This window comes from Chelonia mydas, chromosome 8, assembly GCF_015237465.2.
Source record: "Chelonia mydas isolate rCheMyd1 chromosome 8, rCheMyd1.pri.v2, whole genome shotgun sequence".
In the NCBI taxonomy this organism is placed as follows: Eukaryota; Metazoa; Chordata; order Testudines; family Cheloniidae; genus Chelonia; species Chelonia mydas.
The window spans coordinates 57,307,260-57,325,785 of record NC_057854.1 but is presented as its reverse complement, the minus strand read 5'-3'; the positions used below and the strand labels follow the sequence as shown (position 1 = coordinate 57,325,785).

Genomic DNA, 18,526 nt, shown 5'->3' with positions numbered 1-18,526 from the left:
AAGCAGATAAATCACACTTTGTTTTGAAGTATTTGCCAGAAAGGTACAAAGTGCTTAGAGAAATGGATTTAAAATATGAAGACACCTATACGCATGCTGTCTTACCCACACTTGGCATTCCCCCAAACTCCTAAATAGACATGACTTAGTCCTGACTTCCCCAAATTCCCTTGGGAATCAAGCTGTAGCCTGCTTGCCACGGATCCCAGCTCTCAGTCAGCTGTCAGCTTGCAGCTTCTGACTCTTCTCCCCTCCCTTTCGTGTTTTTTTTTTTTAATATCTTCTAGGTTCTCAAACTTGACAAACAGCTCTGTCACAAGGGTTGGGGCTGAGGAGTCCCTTCTTATGCTTGTAAACCTGGCTATTGTTTGAAGGAATGTTCCTGAAACAAGTCATTGTTTCGTATTTCATCCCTGGTTTATTTTAACAATCTCTTTTGATCTACTAGGCAGGGGATAAAAAAATATCACACCAGCCACATAAAGGGGCATACGATATTTATGAAAAAAATGTGACTTGATTCTACCTTTTTTGCGAATGAAGTTTAGTTGTAGGTGCAAATCAAGATTTTTTTGCACACCCATCTTCTTGATTTTCAAAACACTTTAAAATTATGAATGTTATGAGGAAAGCTATTAGACTGATCACACTGCAAAATGAAGGCATCTATTTACCAACAAGAGAGGTGCAGCAAGTATGAGCAATGGTAATACAATCTTTCAACAAGTTATCCCACCATATATCTTACCTGTTCTGGAGTAACCCAGCTATGCAAAATGAGCAAATATGTAACTGCATGAGCAAACAAATCTCCTTTTTCCTAGCTGTGACTGCCAGCAGAATGCCAATTAGTGTCATTTTGGGATATGGCTCGTGTTGTGGATACCCATCCATTATATATTGGACTAAGACCACCCATTCATTTCACATTAGATCTGAGCGAGCCTTTAGATGGAAATTATTTTAGTCACTATTGCCTTGAATGAGTTTAGTCCTCAAGCCATTCAAATCCCTCTTAAAACAACTGGAACAATACAATATTTTCTATGTGCCACAATAACAACAGGAATATTTCAAGCCAAAATAGATAAACCCAATAGGATTTACAGTTCTGAAATATACAAATCTATGAACCCAATGACTAACTCGATAAACACAGTGGAATACGTGGCTTCAGAAGCTGCTTTTATAATTCAGTGGCCCACAAAGGCACAGACTGGTAGCATTTAATTTGAGCAAAGGACTCTTAAAGAAGTCATGAGTATGAGTAGCCATTTCAAATGTTCATAGGCTCTAGAGGCCTGCTGCAAAGCCAGTTTTACTTCCAGTAGGCTTTGGGTCATTAGTTCTTAAAACTATATCAATGTTCTGAGAAAGGGAAAACACATTTATCTTATTTCAAGTCTAATAAGTTTGGTTTTCTCATATTGTGCATTTACAGGGTATTCTCCTGTCCCCTCCACCCAAGATCTCAATTTACAAAACCCAAGATGGTCTTAAAGCTAATTTTATTTAATAAATAGTTCAACATATGGGTATATTTTTCTCCTCTTGATGTTTAGGGAATTATGCACATTCAGATGAGAATACTCTTGATTTTTTAAGAAATTGTATAATAAATCAATAAATACTTCTAAAGAACCTGTGCAACCTCTTTCAGACCTAAAGAAGTTGACTGGTGGAGTAACAAAAAACAAACACAAACATTTTAAAAACAAACTTTCATAACTTGTACTCAGGAGGTACCTTCCTATCCTGCACCCGTCTATATAGTAGTTATGCTTCCCTCAATCTTTATATTCACTAACACACAACACTTCTCTCTCACTATTCTGATGTAATGTTTGTATATTAAAATTATGGCTTTATTTATTAAAAAATAAATCAGGAGATTTTCAGTTAGTAGCCTCAGGAACTGAGAGAAAAGGAGCACTTGTGGCACCTTAGAGACTAATAAATGTATTTGAGCATAAGCTTTCGTGAGCTACAGCTCACTTCATTGGATGCAGGCAGTGGAAAATACAGTGGGGAGATTTATATACACAGAGAACATGAAACAACGGGTGAGAAAATACAGTGGGGAGATTTATATACACAGAGAACATGAAACCATGGGTGAGAGATGTAACTTGTTTTGGGTATCAAGTAGATGAAGTTATCCAACTCCTACAAGTTTTCAGGGAATGAGGTTAATTGTCCTGTTAGCTGCAGAGATCCTTCAATAGGAAGCTGCACAGAAAAATACCTTTTGGAAGTACTCTGTTGCAAAGGATTTTCGACAATATACAAATGGGAAAGTCAGATTAAAGGACAAGATTTTCAGAGCTGCCTAATGGGTTTGGAATCCAAATTCCTTAGGCAGTATTGAAAATCTCACCTTAAAAACCCACTTGGTTAAAAAATTTAGTGTTAGAGAAGAGAATGATGGACTACAGGAGACTAGCTATTGGCATAGTGGTATGTCATTCACATGTTCATATGTTCAATTACATAAATACCTATGTTCAACATATGTACAGTATTACAGAAACTGCTCTCGTCCACAGGAAGTATGCAGTTTCGTATAGAAATGAAAAAAAATCAGGTTGGCAGTGTTTATTTGGGGCCAGATTCAACCCAGCTTCTCAGCTTCTGATTACCCTATTTCATCTACTCCTCCTAAGTCAATCCTCATTTTAAAATGCAAATTTCTTTACTCTATCATAGAGTAGGAACACTCAAGCTTTTTGTTTCTGTTACTTATGAAAACATATATTCAGTGGGACTTCAAAAGAAATCCATAACAAATGGGATAAAATTTTTGTACCATTAGCAAGTACACTTCAAACGCAAGCAACCAAACAGTTGCATGAACTGCACATCAATAGATTTGTTCACTGTAAAATGTCAATTACTTACCAGAGCCCAACAATTTGGAAGACAATCAAATCCTCCACTTGGCCCTTTGTCCCCCCAAAGATGAGCAGTGTATGTTGAACTATCTATAAAGGCAGATTGTGTCAGATAACATGATGTAATGCTATATTTTGCTAGCTCCTTCCTCCTGGACACCTCAATGCACTTTAGATTTTAATTAAACTAGTAACCTACATTACAGGTGTTAGTGAAGTATTAGACATAGAATAATGGACATACCAGTTCACACCAGTTGTCCATGTTGACTTCTATCTAATCTCTTACCGTGGCTAGCAGCCACAGACCACATGTTTAGGAGAAAGACTCAAGGAACCCCACAATGGACAATTACCTAACATGTCAATGATAATTATAGGTTAGTTTATTCCATGAAATACAAGTGTGCATATCCCTTATGGTTTTTTAAACATTTTATGTAACTGTGAAGATTCTCATTATTCAAATAAGCGTCTAGTCCTGATATTATGGAGTTCTTGGCCTCAAAGATATCTTCTTTACAAAAGCTGAAACACTGAAATTAAGAAACTTGCTGGAAGACAGTCTGTAACAGAGCTGAGAATAAAAGCAGATAAAAGAAAAGAATAAAACCCAGATCTACTGACTTCTATTCCTGCAGCTTAGCCACTAGATCTACAGACCAGAGGTTATCAAACTGTTGGCCTATAGCAGTGACTCTCAATCTTTCCAGACTACTTTACCCCTTCAAGAGGCTGATTTGTCTTGTGTACCCCCAAGTTTCACCTCACTTAAAAACTTACAAAATCAGACATAAAAAATACAGAAGTGTCACAGTACACTATTACTGAAAAATTGCTTACTTTCTCATTTTTACCATATAATTATAAAATAAATCAATCGGAATATAAATATTGTATTTTAATCTGTATTGACTTCGCTAGTCCTTTTTATGTAGCCTGTTGTAAAACAAGACAAATATCTAGATGAGTTGATGTACCCACTGGAAGACCTTTAAGTACTCTCCCCTCCCCTACATACGCATAGCCCTGGTTGAGAACCACAGGCCTTGTTTGTGGTATATATGTAGAGTAGTTCACATGGTGCTGGCTCCTCCTTGTTTCCAACTGCTCGGTATGTTTTTGGATGGGAAAAGTAGCTAGCTCCTTCCTCCTGGACACCTCAATGCACTTTAGATATTACCTGGAGAAGTGGGCAACAAAATAGCATATGACAGCCAACGTTGGTAAGTGCCAATTAATGTATACTGATAAATGTAATCCTCACTATACATACAAAATGATGGGGTCTAAATTAGCTACCACTCAAGAAAGCTCTTGAAGTGATCATGGATAACTCTCTGAAAACATCTGTTCGATGCGCAGCGGCAATCAAAAAGGCTAACAGAATTTTAGGAACCATTAGGAACGGCATAATTAATAAAAGACAGAAAATATAATGCCACTATAAAAATCCATGGTACACCCACATCTTGAATATTTCAGTTCTAGTCCACCATATAAAAAAGATATATTAGAATTGGAAAAGGTATGGAGAAGGGCAACAAAAGTTACAGATATGGATCAGCTTCCATATGAGAAGGCATTAAAATGATTGGGACTGCTCATCTTAGACAAGACAACTAAGGAGGATCTATGCTGCAGGTCTATCATGAATGGTGCAGAGAAAGTGAATAGGAAAGCTTTATTTACTCCTTCACATAACACAAGAACCAAGGGACAGTCAATGAAATTATTAGGCAACAGATTTAAAACAAACAAACAATTACTTCTTCACACAACCTGTGGAATTCATTGCCGGGGATGCTGTGAAGGCCAAAAGTATAACTGGGTTCAAAAAAGCATCAGTAAGTTCATGGAGGATAAGTCCATCAATGGCTATTAGTCCTGGTGATCAGAGATGCAACTCCATGACCTTGGTGTCCCTAAACTTCTAACTGCCAGAAGCTGGGACTGGACAGCAAGGGGTGGATCACTCACTTGCCCTGTTCTGTTAATTCTCTCTGAAGTATCTGGCACTGGCCACTGCCAGAGGACAAGATACTGGACCAGGTCTATAGTCCATCTAGCCCAGTATGGCCATTCATGTATCTCAATTCCATGCTGTACTGTTTGAAGACTTACCTGTAAAACTCTTTGAAATGGGAAACTCTGATTTCCAACTAAACAGTTATTTTAACGTACTAAATTAATTAATAAGTGGGGCTGAATGAAAACACTCCTTGGGCCAGATTTGTTTAACCTCTTAATGTTAGAGGGTTCTAGATTCATCACTGAAGTTTATATGACATTTCCCAGAGAGATGAATTTTAAACCACTTAGATATATCTTGAGCTTTACAGAATACGTTCTTACAGAAACCTTGGCCAATTCTATCCTTGCCCTAACAAATTACCATATACACCTGATGCTAAGACCTCTTTGTAAATATTGATACAGAAATGTTTTGTTTGCTACACAGTAGTGTGTGTCTCCCCAATTCAATATAGTTTAATAAAGTACAATTGAAAAAGCTGAACATATGACACCAATAGTCAGCACTTGCTGGCAAGGGCTTTGGGTTAACAGGAAGAACAGACTCGGGTGATGTTAATACTGAGAGTAGGGCATAGGAGACTTAGGATAAAAATGGTATTATGGCATTTTCTTCAACGTTTGTATTTTTTCTAGTAAATATACTGTTCATTTGGTGCTAACTAACCATTCTGAAATGATCTAGCTGAACTAGTGGGAAATCTAGGGTAGAAAAGTGGACATGTTTTTAATCACCATTTCAATTAGATTTGTTTTTCAGTAGCGTTTGCTAAAAAGGGGGCTAGTCATGAAAACTTTCTCTATGCTATAGTTCTCCAGTCCCAACACTAGCTCAAATGAACTAGTGACATTTCCCCCTCCCTAGTAAGTTATTTTGTGTAGACATTGCCCAATACAGGCTTGGATAAATCATTTAGGGTCGGATTATTTTACCACTGCACAATGAGCTGGGCCATTGTAATCAGTGAATACTTATGGAAGAGCAAGTGGATCATGATCTGGCAACGGAATGATGTGTCACTCTGGCCCTTTCCCTCTATGTAGAGTAAACAACTGAAGAAGTCTAATAATAATTTTTCATATTATATTCTATATTGAGAGGCTTACTTAAGGTTTACAATATTTTTAGACATCTTTGGATAAATACATACATATGACCTTTGACAAATTATGTTTCTTATATTAAAAATAGTTCAATTTCAAAAGCTGCTGCCCCATGAGAAACTTTACAAAGTATTTTGTTTGGGACATATATGATATTCACACACTATTTCCCCTCCATCCTTTAATATGAACATTCACATGAAAAACAGTTCTTTGCTTCAAATAGCTCATCTGTTCCTGCTGCTTAATTCCAACCCAAAGTCATAATGCTCTTTTTGTGACATCATAACTACCTCCAAAGTAACCAATTGTGATAGCTCAAACAGAAGATTATGATTTCAAGTCAGGATTAAGTAGCAGGCATCAAACTCTTAGGCAGCAAAGATCCTGTTTTCATGCAAATGCACTGGTTATTAAAGGAATTAAAAGAGGTACTAAAATATGATACGCCGTATAACAGGGCTTGAAGTAGATACAGAACAGTGCCAGGGCTGGCATTGCCCATTAGAGGAATTTCTTTAGTTTGTGGAAAACTTTTAGGGCTTTAGCTTGTCTATATACATTTGTAATACCCCCTAACAATTCACTTAAGGCATTTTTGCTTTAGCCAGATCTGTGACATCTTGTGACCAAGACCAATTTAAACATCGGGTATGAAAATCTTCCAAACATTTATCCATGAAGTACCTTTGGTCCTTAATTATATTGTATCCTATCTTATGTAGGAGGTCAGGCTAGACAACTGGTTCTGAACATTTCCCATACTGTGGACCCATGTTGTTGCAAGCGAGAGAGAGAAAAGTTTCAGACCCACTCTCTCATTTAACCATAGGGAATGGAAGTTGGTTTTGACCTGCTAGAACCTGCATGATGAGAATTCATGGCCTAGATTATTTTAGTTGGCCCTTTGGTCTGAAGAAGAAAAAAAAATCTACTGAACCCATTAAAGTTCTCAGAAATATATAAATACATAAAAAGGTGAGCAGCTGTAGAACCTGAAAGAACCTAAACAATGGAATACTTAGAGTAATGGAAATATGAAGACACTCTATTCACCCATAACACTTCAGAAGATGACACAGTGGCATACCAGAAAGGTAGGATTACTTTCTCCAACTCAAGAGAACGCTGAATGATATCTATTTTTTTATTTGCTGATTTTTACTGATAAAATCCTCCCCTTCTACTCTGTTATGACTGTGTGCGTCCTTCCCACACCCAAGGACTTTTTACAGCAGCACCTGTGCACAAAGAGCTTATATCTGGCAACATCCTTCCACCCAATGGAAAAATGCTTATTGATTTTAATGGGAGAAGGATAAGGGCCATGATGCAATGAATTATTTTAGTAAAAGTGAAAGGACAACTCATTTCATCCATACATAAAAACTGGACAAGAATATTTTCATACAAATTTGGCTTTATGACAAAAGCCATACAAATTCTTGCAACTGCCTTAGTGTCATTCTAAATTTAACAGCCTTGGAAGGATGATGATTAGCTGATGTATGAGTTTGATGAAGAGTCCTAATTTATGCAAACAGATTTCAAACTGCCAACACTGAAATGGGAAACATAAGCCTTTCACAAGTGTGATAACGACTCAAAATTAGAGCACAACACAACACTGCAGAGGATGGAGCGTGAAATTATGTGGGGTTAGTTTCTACAAAACATGTATAGTACTTCAATATAAAACATTAGGTTCACTGATTAGCATTTCTGTTGTCATTAATTTGCTTCAATGAGAAGTGAGATACTACCATCAGGTACATCAAAAATGGAGGACTGATTTCTATCATCATTAGGTCTGCTACCCTGGCCAACAATCTGATCTCCCTGCTCACCTATTATTATTTACTTTTTCTATTAGGATAGTGCCCCAAACATGCAAAACACTGTCCACAGACAAGAACACATTCATTGTCCCACAGTTTCTGGCTCCAATTCTTAAAGGCACTGCTTAAGCACATCCTTAAAAAGTAAGCATGTGCTCAAATGCTTTATTGAATCAGTGCCCAAGATGACATGCATGAGACAGAATTGGGAACAGTATAAAAACTTAACAAAAGGGCAAAAGGTTATTAGTTAGCAACAAATCCCACAGAGCTAGATTCAGATTCACTTATTGATGCTGAATATTACTTACCCCACTTAATAGTACCATGGGGCCACTGGTGTAATAAGGAACTACTCCATGTAAGCAAGGGGTGACAATCTGCTCCAAGCAAATCCCATTCCTTCACCACACTGAGTGGATCATGTTTAAAAACAGGCTTCGAACTATGGTTTTGGAGTCAGAATTTAAGCCCAGAAGGGACCACCACATCATCTAGCCTGACCGCCTGTATATCACAGGCCACCAATACCCAGCACATGCATGCTAAATACAACTGCCAAATTATTACAGTCCTCAAGAGATTAAACTATTGTGTGCCACAGGCAAAAAACAGGCGGAACCAAGGTGCACCAAAGCCCAAGTCCCCTCCAAAGGCAGGGAATTGATTAAGTAAGATATACCAGATGTTGCCAGCAAGTTGCCTGCACCATATGCTGCAGAGGAAAGCAAAAGACCCCCAAAGTCACTGCTAATCTGACCCAAGGAAAAATTTCTTCTGAACCCCAATAAGAGATCAGTTGGACACTGGGGATCCTGACCCCTGCTGGTAACTAGTAGAAACATGAAATTACAGGAACAGTAAACATGAACCAGAAGATTTGCTATTATACACATATGTTCCCTCCATCAGTTAACTGGGTCGTTAGAATCTCTTGAGTTCCAGATCCAGTTGGTGTAAAAAGATGTAGCTCCATAATGCTGTTTACACCAGCTGAAGATCTGGCCCCATGTGTCCATACCATCTTTATTTTCCGTCTTCTACCATCTTTACTTTTCATGTAGGTCTCTTATATGGAATTCCAATTGTCAATTCTTCCCACTTACTCTTATTGCCTTAGTATTCTAATCAATACCATCTTACTGGGACAAGTAGAATTACTACCTGTATGGAGCTTGTACTTAACTACTTTTAAAAAAAATTCTTACCTTACATCCAATGAACACCACAGTAGCCACAACCTACTCAAAGCTGCAACTCTGCTATGGGAATCACACAATACTCTATATTGAATGCAGAGTTAACTATTGGCTTTTTTAAAGCCACCTCACACATACTTATAACAATAAGATACTCCATACAACATGCATGTCACTTCTTGGTGTTTTGATTCTAACTATATACTAGGAATGTCCCACTTACTATTTCCCCTTCTGTGCCCTGTTCATTGTATAAAACAATGCTGATATTCCACTCATGCAAATTTCACCATGTTTCTATAATTGCTTTGAAAAATAATATTCTTTTTTCAGCGTTACCTCAAATTAATCCTCCTTATTACATGTGCTCTGAACATTTTTCTAAGAGTATCTGAAAGGGACATTCCACTCTTAGCCCTGGTCTACACCACGGGGTTAGGTCGAATTTAGCCGCATTAGGTCGATTTTTAAATGAATGCGTCTACACAACCAACCCCATTCCATCAACCAAAGGGCTCTTAAAATCAACTTCTGTACTCCTCCCCGGCAAGGGGAGTAGCCCTAAAATCGACCTTGCTGGGTCGAATTTGGGGTAGTGCGGACGCAAATCGACGTTATTGGCCTCCAGGAGCTATCCCAGAGTGCTCCAATGTGACCGCTCTGGACAGCACTTTCAATTCTGATGCACTAGCCAGGTACACAGGAAAGCCCTGGGAAATTTTGAATTTCATTTCCTGTTTGGTCAGCATGGCAAACTCAGCAGCACAGGTGACCATGCAGTCCCCCCAGAATCGCAAACGAGCTCCAGCATGGACAGAAAGGGAGACACTGGATCTGATTGCTGTATGGGGAGAAGAATCTGTGCAGGCCAAACTTCTATCAAAAAGAAGAAATGCTTATATGCCAAAATCGCACAGGGCATGGTGGACACAGGCTACAACAGGGACACACAGCAGGGCCGCGTGAAAGTCAAGGAGCTCAGACAAGCCTACCAAAAGACAAAGGAGGCAAATGGTCTCTCTAGGTCAGAGCCCCATACATGCTGCTTCTATGATCAGCTGCATGGCATTTTAGGGGGGGACCCTACCACTACCCTACTACTGTCTGTGGACACCTGCAAGGGGGGAGTCTCAAGCAACAGGGAGGAGGATTTTGTGGATGAGGAGGAGGAGAATGCACAGCAGGCAAGCGGTGAATCCATTTTCCCCAATAGCCAGGACCTTTTCATCACCCTGGAGCCAATACCCTCCAAAGGCAGGATACCCGACCCTGAAGCCGGAGAAGGCACCTCTGGTGGGTGCACATTTGTAACTACAGTACAGGGCTTAAAAGCAATAGTGTTTAAATGTTCGATTTGCCCTGAAGAATTGGGATGCATTCGCGGCCAGTACAGCTAGTGGAAAAGTCTGTTAACGTGTCTGGGGATGGAGTGGGAATCCTCCAGAAACATCTTCATGAAGCTTTCCTGGAGGTACTCTGAAAGCCTTTACAGAAGATTTCAGGGGAGGGCTGCCTTATTTTGTCCTCCACAGTAGGATACTTTACCACATCAAGCCAGTAGCAAGTAGTCTGGAATCACTGAATCACAAAGCATGGCAGCAAATGGTCCTGGGTTTTGGTCGCATTCAAGCAACATTCGGGCTATATCTTTCTGTGTTAGCCTCAGGAGAGTGATAACATTCATGGTCACCTGGTTGAAATAGGGGAATTTTTGTAAGGGAACAGTAAAAGGACCCCGTTCATGCTGGACTGTTTGCGCTCGGCTAAAAGGGATCATCCCGAAGAATAGCCACACGGCGGGAGGAGGGGTGAAGGGATCATCCCAGAGAATAGCCATGCGGTGGGGTGCGGGGAGGTGTGTGCTGCACATCCATCTGAAAACCGCAGCCCCTCCTTTTAAATGTGAAACCCAGCTGGCATTGCTTGCTATGGGAAAGGATGGCGCTGCAGTTTGAAACCATTCCCACACATTATGAAGGCGTAAGAAGTCAACTCCATGTACCAAAAGGCTTACCATGGCTGCCTGGAAACTGAATTCTGTTGCCCAGCCGTTTGTGATGTGTTACCGTACCGGCAGGCACTCAATATAAAAAGCAAAATGCAACCTTGTACCTAAAGCACATGTGCTGTCTGCTGTGAATTGTTTGATTCACTGTGAAAGAGTCCCCATTTTGTTCTCAGAAATGTATCATCTTAAATTTTACTCTCCCTTTTTACCTCCCCCCAGGTGCAAATGTTTCTATGCTCCTTCTATCATCTCCGTCCCTGAGGTTATCACAGATTAGAAGGCGAAAAAAACACACTCGTGATGACATGTTTTCGGAGTTCATGCCGTCCTCCCACACTGATAGGGCACAGCTTAATGCATGGAGGCATTCAGTGGCAGAGACCAGGAAAGCATTAAGTGAGCACGAAGAGCAGAGGCAGGAGGCGATGCTGAGGCTAATGAGGGAGCAAACGGACACGATGAAGCATCTGTTGAAGCTGCAGGAAAGCCAACAAGAGCACAGACCCTTGCTGCATCCATTGTATAACCACCTGCCCTCCTCCCCAAGTTCCATATCCTCCTCACCCAGACACCCAAGAACATGGAAGGAGAGGCTCCGGGCACCCAGCCACTCCACTCCAGAGGATGGCCCAAGCAACAGAAGACTGTCATTCAAACAGTTTTGATTTGTAGTGTGGCTACAATAAGCAATGTGGCCTTGTCCTTCCCTGCTCCCCCACCCGCGCTACCTTGTCAGTTATCTCACTTTTTTTTTTAATTAATAAAGAAAGAATGCATGGTTTCAAACAATAGTTACTTTATTTCCTTTGCCAGCTGTGATTGAACGGGGGAGGGTGGTTGGCTTACAGGGAATTAAAATCAAGAAAGGGAGCGGGTTTGCAGCAAGGAGAAACACACACAACTATCACACTGTAGCCTGGCCAGTCATGAAACTGGTTTTCAAAGCCTCTCTGATGCGCAGTGTGCCTAGCTGTGCTCATCTATTCGCCCTGGTGTCTGGCTGCTCAAAATCGTCCACCAGGCAATCTACCTCAATCTCCCACCCCACCATAAACGTTTCCCCTTTACTCTCACAGATATTATGGAGCACACAGCAAGCAGCAATAACAATGGGAATGTTGGTTGTGCTGAGGTCTAACCTAGTCAACACACACCACCAGCGAGCTTTTAAACGTCCAAAGGCACATTCTACCACCTTTCTTGCTCAGCTTATAGTTGAACTGCTCCTGACTACTGCCCAGGCTGCCTGTGTATGGCTTCATGAGCAAAGGGTAGGCTGGGTCCCCAAGGATAACTATTGGCATTTCAACATTCCAACGGTAATTTTCTGGTCTGGGAAGTCAGTCCCTTCTTGCAACTGCTTGAACAGCCCGGAGTTCCTAAAGATGCGAGCATCATGCACCTTTCCCAGCCATCCCATGTTGATTTCGATGAAACATCCCTTGTGATCCACCAGTGCTTGCAGCACCATTGAGAAGTACCCCTTGCGGTTTACATACTGGCTGGCAAGGTGGTCAGGTGCCAAGATAGGGATATGCGTTCCATCTATTGCCCCACCACAGTTAGGGAACCCCATTACAGCAAAGCCATCCAGTATGACCTGCACATTTCCCAGAGTCATTACCCTTGATAACAGAATGTCAGTGATTGCATTGTCTACTTGGATCACAGCAGTGCCCACAACTTGCCCACTCCAAATTGATTCCCGACTGACCAGTAGCAGTCAGGTGTTGCAAGCTTCCACAGGGCTATTGCCACTCGCTTCTCAACTGCCAGGGCAGCTCTCATCTTGGTATTCCTGCACTTCAGGGCAGGGGAAAGCAACTCACAAAGTTCAAGGAAAGTGGCCTTATGCATGTGAAAGTTTCACAGCCATTGTGGATCACCCCATACCTGCAACACTATGCGGTCCCACCAGTCTGGGCTTGTTCGCCAGGCCCAGAATTGGTGTTCCACTGTATCAACCAGCCCCAGTGCCTCCATGATGTCCCAATTGCCACAGCCCGTGCTTTCAGGAACGTCTGTGTCCATGTCCTCATCACAATCGTCCTCATGCTGGCATCTCTTAGCCCAGTTCTGCACATACTCCAGGATAATGTGCGAGGTGTTTACAATGCTCACAACAGCAGCGGTGAGCTGAGCGGGCTCCATGCTTGCCATAGTATGGCGTCTGCTTGGGTAACCCAGGAAAAAAGGCATGAAATGAGTGTCTGCCTTTGCTTTCACAGAGGGAGGGAGGGGCAACTGACAACATATACCCAAAACCTCCTGCAACAATGTTTTTGCCCCATCAGGCATTGGGAGCGTAACCCAGAATTCCAGTGGGCAGGAGAGACTGTGGGAACTGTGGGATAGCTACCCACAATGCACCACTCCAAAAGTCGATGCTAGCGATGGCATTGAGGACGCACTCCACTGACTTAATCCGCTTAGTGGGGACATATACAATTGACTGTATAAAATCGATTTCTAAAACTTGACTTCTATAAAAACTACCTAATTTCATAGTGTCGACATACCCTAAGCACTTCCTTCCATTTTCTTTATCTGGGTTACACACTGCTTTTCAAGTCAAGTGTTTCAATTAGTTGTGTCCTCCCATGAACCCAATCCACCTCCTATTAACCAAAGTATAATTATCTTCAACTTCAGTATGATTTCGTTAGTTTTAAAAATTATTAACATTTTAACAAATTGGCTACTTTTGCTGGATAGAATTGAAACTGTTCACCTCTATACTAGATCCTACACTGCAAGCAGCAGAAAGGGGGAGGCAATAAGGACATACATATTTAGACTAGGAGGATACGACTTCCATGTTGTCATGGTGAAGTCTGAGTGTCCATTGTATGTAGCATAGCAATAACCAGAGCTAGGAGATGTATTCATAGCAAACAAATCACCTGATTGATTTAGCATTTTGTTCCATTTGCAAGTTGTCTGACCCCCAGATTGATTTTTACATAATTGTTCATAATTGTTTCGTGAATATATTTCAGCCTATGAGGCATTTTCTTTGACTATCTTCAACTACACACTTGTGGTGAATGACTTCTCACCCAAGTCACATGGCATTATTCCAGCTCTGATATGGGAATTTAAACAGAAAGCAATCACTTTGGGTGATATAAGTGAACTCACATGAGAGAGCAGAGCAAGGAAAGCATGGGAGGAGCTTAGTTTGTGTGTGATGGACAACAGAGCTTGAATTGTGTGGGGTTTGGGGTAGAAACTGTATTGTGAGAACTTAAATTCTCTTTTCATAGGCCAGATTGTAAGAGGAAGGATGAGGGCATCACAAAGAAGGACAGGACAGATTAGGTGCCTCCTCCTCACCACCTGCCTGCCAGTTTGCCCATCAAAAATCCCCAAACTTCACATTTTGAAGTACAATACAGCCATATTTAACTCAACTTAGCAAATAAAAACAAGTTCAGTTTGGTCTTATGGGATTTTATAGATGTCCTGAGATTCTTCCACACTCAGGAAGGGAGACCATTAAGCACAACACAGCTGGGAGCCTGGCTAACTCTCCCTGCTCACCAAAAGCCTGTTTATTGGAAGGTTTCCAGTGTCCCTGAAGTCTGACTAAAGGGATTTGCAATGTATAGTGTTTAGTTTTACAGCATTACATATTCTACTCTCTTAACCTTCAATTTTACAGCAGCAACGGTGCTGTCATAAAATATTTCTATTTATGTTGTATTTCAGATAGAACTTAAGTGATCATAATTGTCTGCATTTGGAATAAAGTGTTATGTGATGTATTGCTAGTGATTAGAAGACTGATTAATACTTCATTGAATCAGAAGCAAGGCAATGATAGGTTCCTTCTCTACCCCCTTCCTTTTCACATTGCTTCTGCATTTATTGACATCTCTAATTACATTTGTTCTCACATAGCTGGAAAAAGATAATTTCCTTTCTTTTAACTGTAGCTCAGTGGATTCTGCACACTGCTAGACTTTTTTTAAAAAAAATACAGAAGTTTGTTTAAAAAAAAATCATCCTGGTTTAGTAGGTCTTCAGTTTTCTACCATGTATATTTTTGTGATGAGAAAAGGGTATTTTCCTAGCCTTGTACTGTACATGCTCTTAGCTGCCATCTTCCATATATTTGTCACTATCACCATCCATTATCCATGCTAGCCTTATGCTCCCTAGAGTGAAATTGACAAGTGGTAGCATGTTGATTTCAATACCTGTCCAGGAGGAGCTGGAGTCACATTTGTTTATTTATACTGATACCCATTTCTAGACACATTGATGCCTTGCCTCAACAAGTCTATCATTAGACCAAAAAAAAATAAGGCTTTCTGCTTAGTAGACCGAACAACTGAATCCCTTCTCCATAACAAGAACTGCCCAATATTAAACAATAAAGTTCACTGAAGCTTGACCAAACAAATTAGTATTACTGTGTCCTCACGAGGCTCAACCTCAGGCTGTAGAACAGTGCTAGAGAGATCAGCGTAAAAGGAACTGAATTATAGCAAAGGCTGCTGATGAGGGGAGTTTAATTCCAGAACTGATGTCAGAAACTATTAGGAAAATATGATTCCTGTGATGGGACAGTGACAGAGAACTCATCTTTATAGAGCACAGGCAACACCTCCAATTTTAGTTAGGAGCAGCAAGGTTGTCAGGATTATTATTAATGAGTTAGGTGTATTGTTGTAGCACTTGAGAACCCCAGTCATGGAGCAGGACCCCAATGGGCTAGCACTGTACAAACACAGAACAAAAAGGTGATAAATAGCGATAGTGTTCATTCCACTCAAGCGATCAACTAGTATAGAATGCAGTAGCCTAAGCTTTCAAGTGCTTTTTCAAGCACCGTAGCAATGTGGTCTTGAAGTTACCAAGACATGATCACAATGGCAAGCTTTAGGTCAGAGAAAGATACTTTTTAGCCTCTAGGTCAACCATACCGGAAAAGAGACACAGCTCTGACTTTAGTAACAGTCGAAGAACAGCAACACAACTAATATGATTCTAAGATGGTGTCAATGTCTCCTGGTTTGGTCCTTTGGAGGGTTGCTGCTGTTTTGCTGGGACCCCCTTAGTTTGTTCCCCGGAGGGGGGCTCTTTACTCTGACTTTTGAGTCCAGAATCTTGCCTCTGTCTCTTAGCTGTGCTCGGGGAGGCAGCCTGGTGCTGGGATGTGCCCCTTTGCTGTCCTAGGCCCTTCTGCCTCCTCTTCCTTCTCTGCACTCTCTCCTTTACAGTAGGCCTTGTCTATTGGACACAGCTGTGAGTGCCTGCTTCCATGGTTGGCAGCTCTGGTAGCTTGATGTGGGTGAGGTCAAGCTGCTTGCTGGCAGACAGAAGAGGATACCCTCCCGCTCAGCTCACAATTGGGTTTGTAGCCCCCATTACAGATGGTGAATCATAATGGCAAAAGCTGGATATGCACTCCCTACAGAAGACAAATCACACACATTTGTGTGGGTGTATTCTTCTATAACATTATCTGGCCTGAGGTAAAGCCAGTTGGGGCCTATTCACCTGTTTAGCTCTCTCAGGGAATGGAAAAGCAGACATTACAGTATTGAGGGAAAATGAAATGCAGACGCAAGTATTATTAGCATATTGCTTACGTTACAAATGCCACCACTACAACTGGTACATTGGTTGGCAGTTCCAGCTGAGAGAAAAATAACTGGATGGACACTGCAATATTAGATAAGGTACACTGAAAGGTAGGCAGCAGCAGTAAAAGTTGTGCTGTACCTATTTGGTAAACAGGAAGACATCAATCTTGAGAGATGTCAAATCTGCACCATTCAAAACCAGCAACTTCGCAGAAAATTGAAAACAAAACAAGACCAAAGCTGTTGTAAGCAGCTGATTGGTGGAGGTTCAGAGAACATAGACACTGGAATTTTAAATCAATGTTTACTTGTACGAGGGTCTGTAATAGAACTGGGGGACATTTTCACTCCTAAACTGTAGTTTAAACAAAAGCAATAAAAATACAGGAACATCACATAATAAATATTTACTGGTACAATTCTCCAAAGATTAAAAGTGTGTATATTTATGTTTGCTCACTAATTAGCTTTTTGGTCTTATATCAGGACTTTTTTTTGTCTCAGGGTTCATTGCTAACATGATACCCAGGCCTACTTCATTGCTGTGCACATGTACCAACACGCAAACATACATTGTACTTGATAAAGGCAACTATACTGTTTAGTGACTGCTGTTTTCAAAAACCAGTTATATGCTACAATGTAGGTCTAAAATATAGATGGTGGCACTAAAGCCTTAGTAATACATTTTGATTTATGTTATCCAATTTCTAGGTTAAAAATAATCAGGAAGTGCTTGGGCTTTGTGTAATAATGCTGCAAAAATGAGTTACTCTTCAAGTGTGTTGCCCAGAACAGGCTGCTATTAGTCTCTTCTGCTTTATTAATAAATGCAGAGATTATACTTTTACATAAACCAAGTAGTAGCAAGAGGAAAAATAAGCCATATCAAAATATGTAGTCTCAATTGGGTGAACCATGTAGATAGGGGAATGGAAGCACCCAAGGCTAGCTACAGATTTATTACGCTGTGATTCACAGAGTAATTCGAATGACTGATTCTTTGCTCTTCAGTGTCCTCTGGTGGGGTGTTCTGTAAAGAAACTGCTGCAATTTTGTACTGTTGCATAGTTAGGAGATCTGCTTTTTGAATCTGGATATTTTACAGATTCATAATAAAAAGTTCCATAAGAAGAGAAATTAGAGAAAGCTGTTTAAGAGAACCTATTATATCTACTTTGGAATTAAAAATTTTAGTCAGACAAGGTATGTTTTGGGTAAAGCCTTTGCACTTTATTTTACCTGTTGGAATTTTATCAGAACTGAAGAATGGTTTGTAGTTCAAATAAAAATAACTACTGTGCAATTCAGATCACTGATGACATATTTGTATTTACCACACTTGCTGTTTTAGTTTTTCTAGTTGTAAATCTTTCTTAAGTTGTACTCTGTCCTTATAATAAAATTTTTCAGAATTAAGGTCCAGATTTTGACAACCTTAATTATGTTTGATAGCACCTTAATCCTCAAATTGTCTCATGGACTTTAATGGGAGTACTTGGAGTAAGTGGAGTAAACATGTCCACACTGGGTATTTGCACTGGTGTAGCTACACCAAGTGCTCAACTCCCCCATTTAGATAAGGCCTAAATATAAAAGATAAGGCCTAAATATAAAAAATTAAGAGGTAAGAAGCTTCACCAAGTGTTTATAGAGCCTTATCAAGTTTTTGCAAGTAGTCACTGAGACCCCAGTATCTTAAAGGAAGGCTCCCATATTGTTCAAAGTTCTAAAAAGAGTACAGAACTATATTAACAATTAAAGATCATCAAAAAGCAGAATATACTATCATTTTTGTTCTACCTTGTTCCCTAAATTTTGAAAATAGGACAATCAGCTCCAAAAGATCTGAAGAAAA

General features: G+C 40.3%; 1 long non-coding RNA gene across 1 annotated transcript in view; it reads right to left on the bottom strand.

Moving 5' to 3' along the window:
- Positions 1 to 18,526, bottom strand: part of LOC122461494 — a 91,866-nt gene that overhangs the window by 53,608 nt on the left and 19,732 nt on the right. The window lies entirely within an intron of this gene.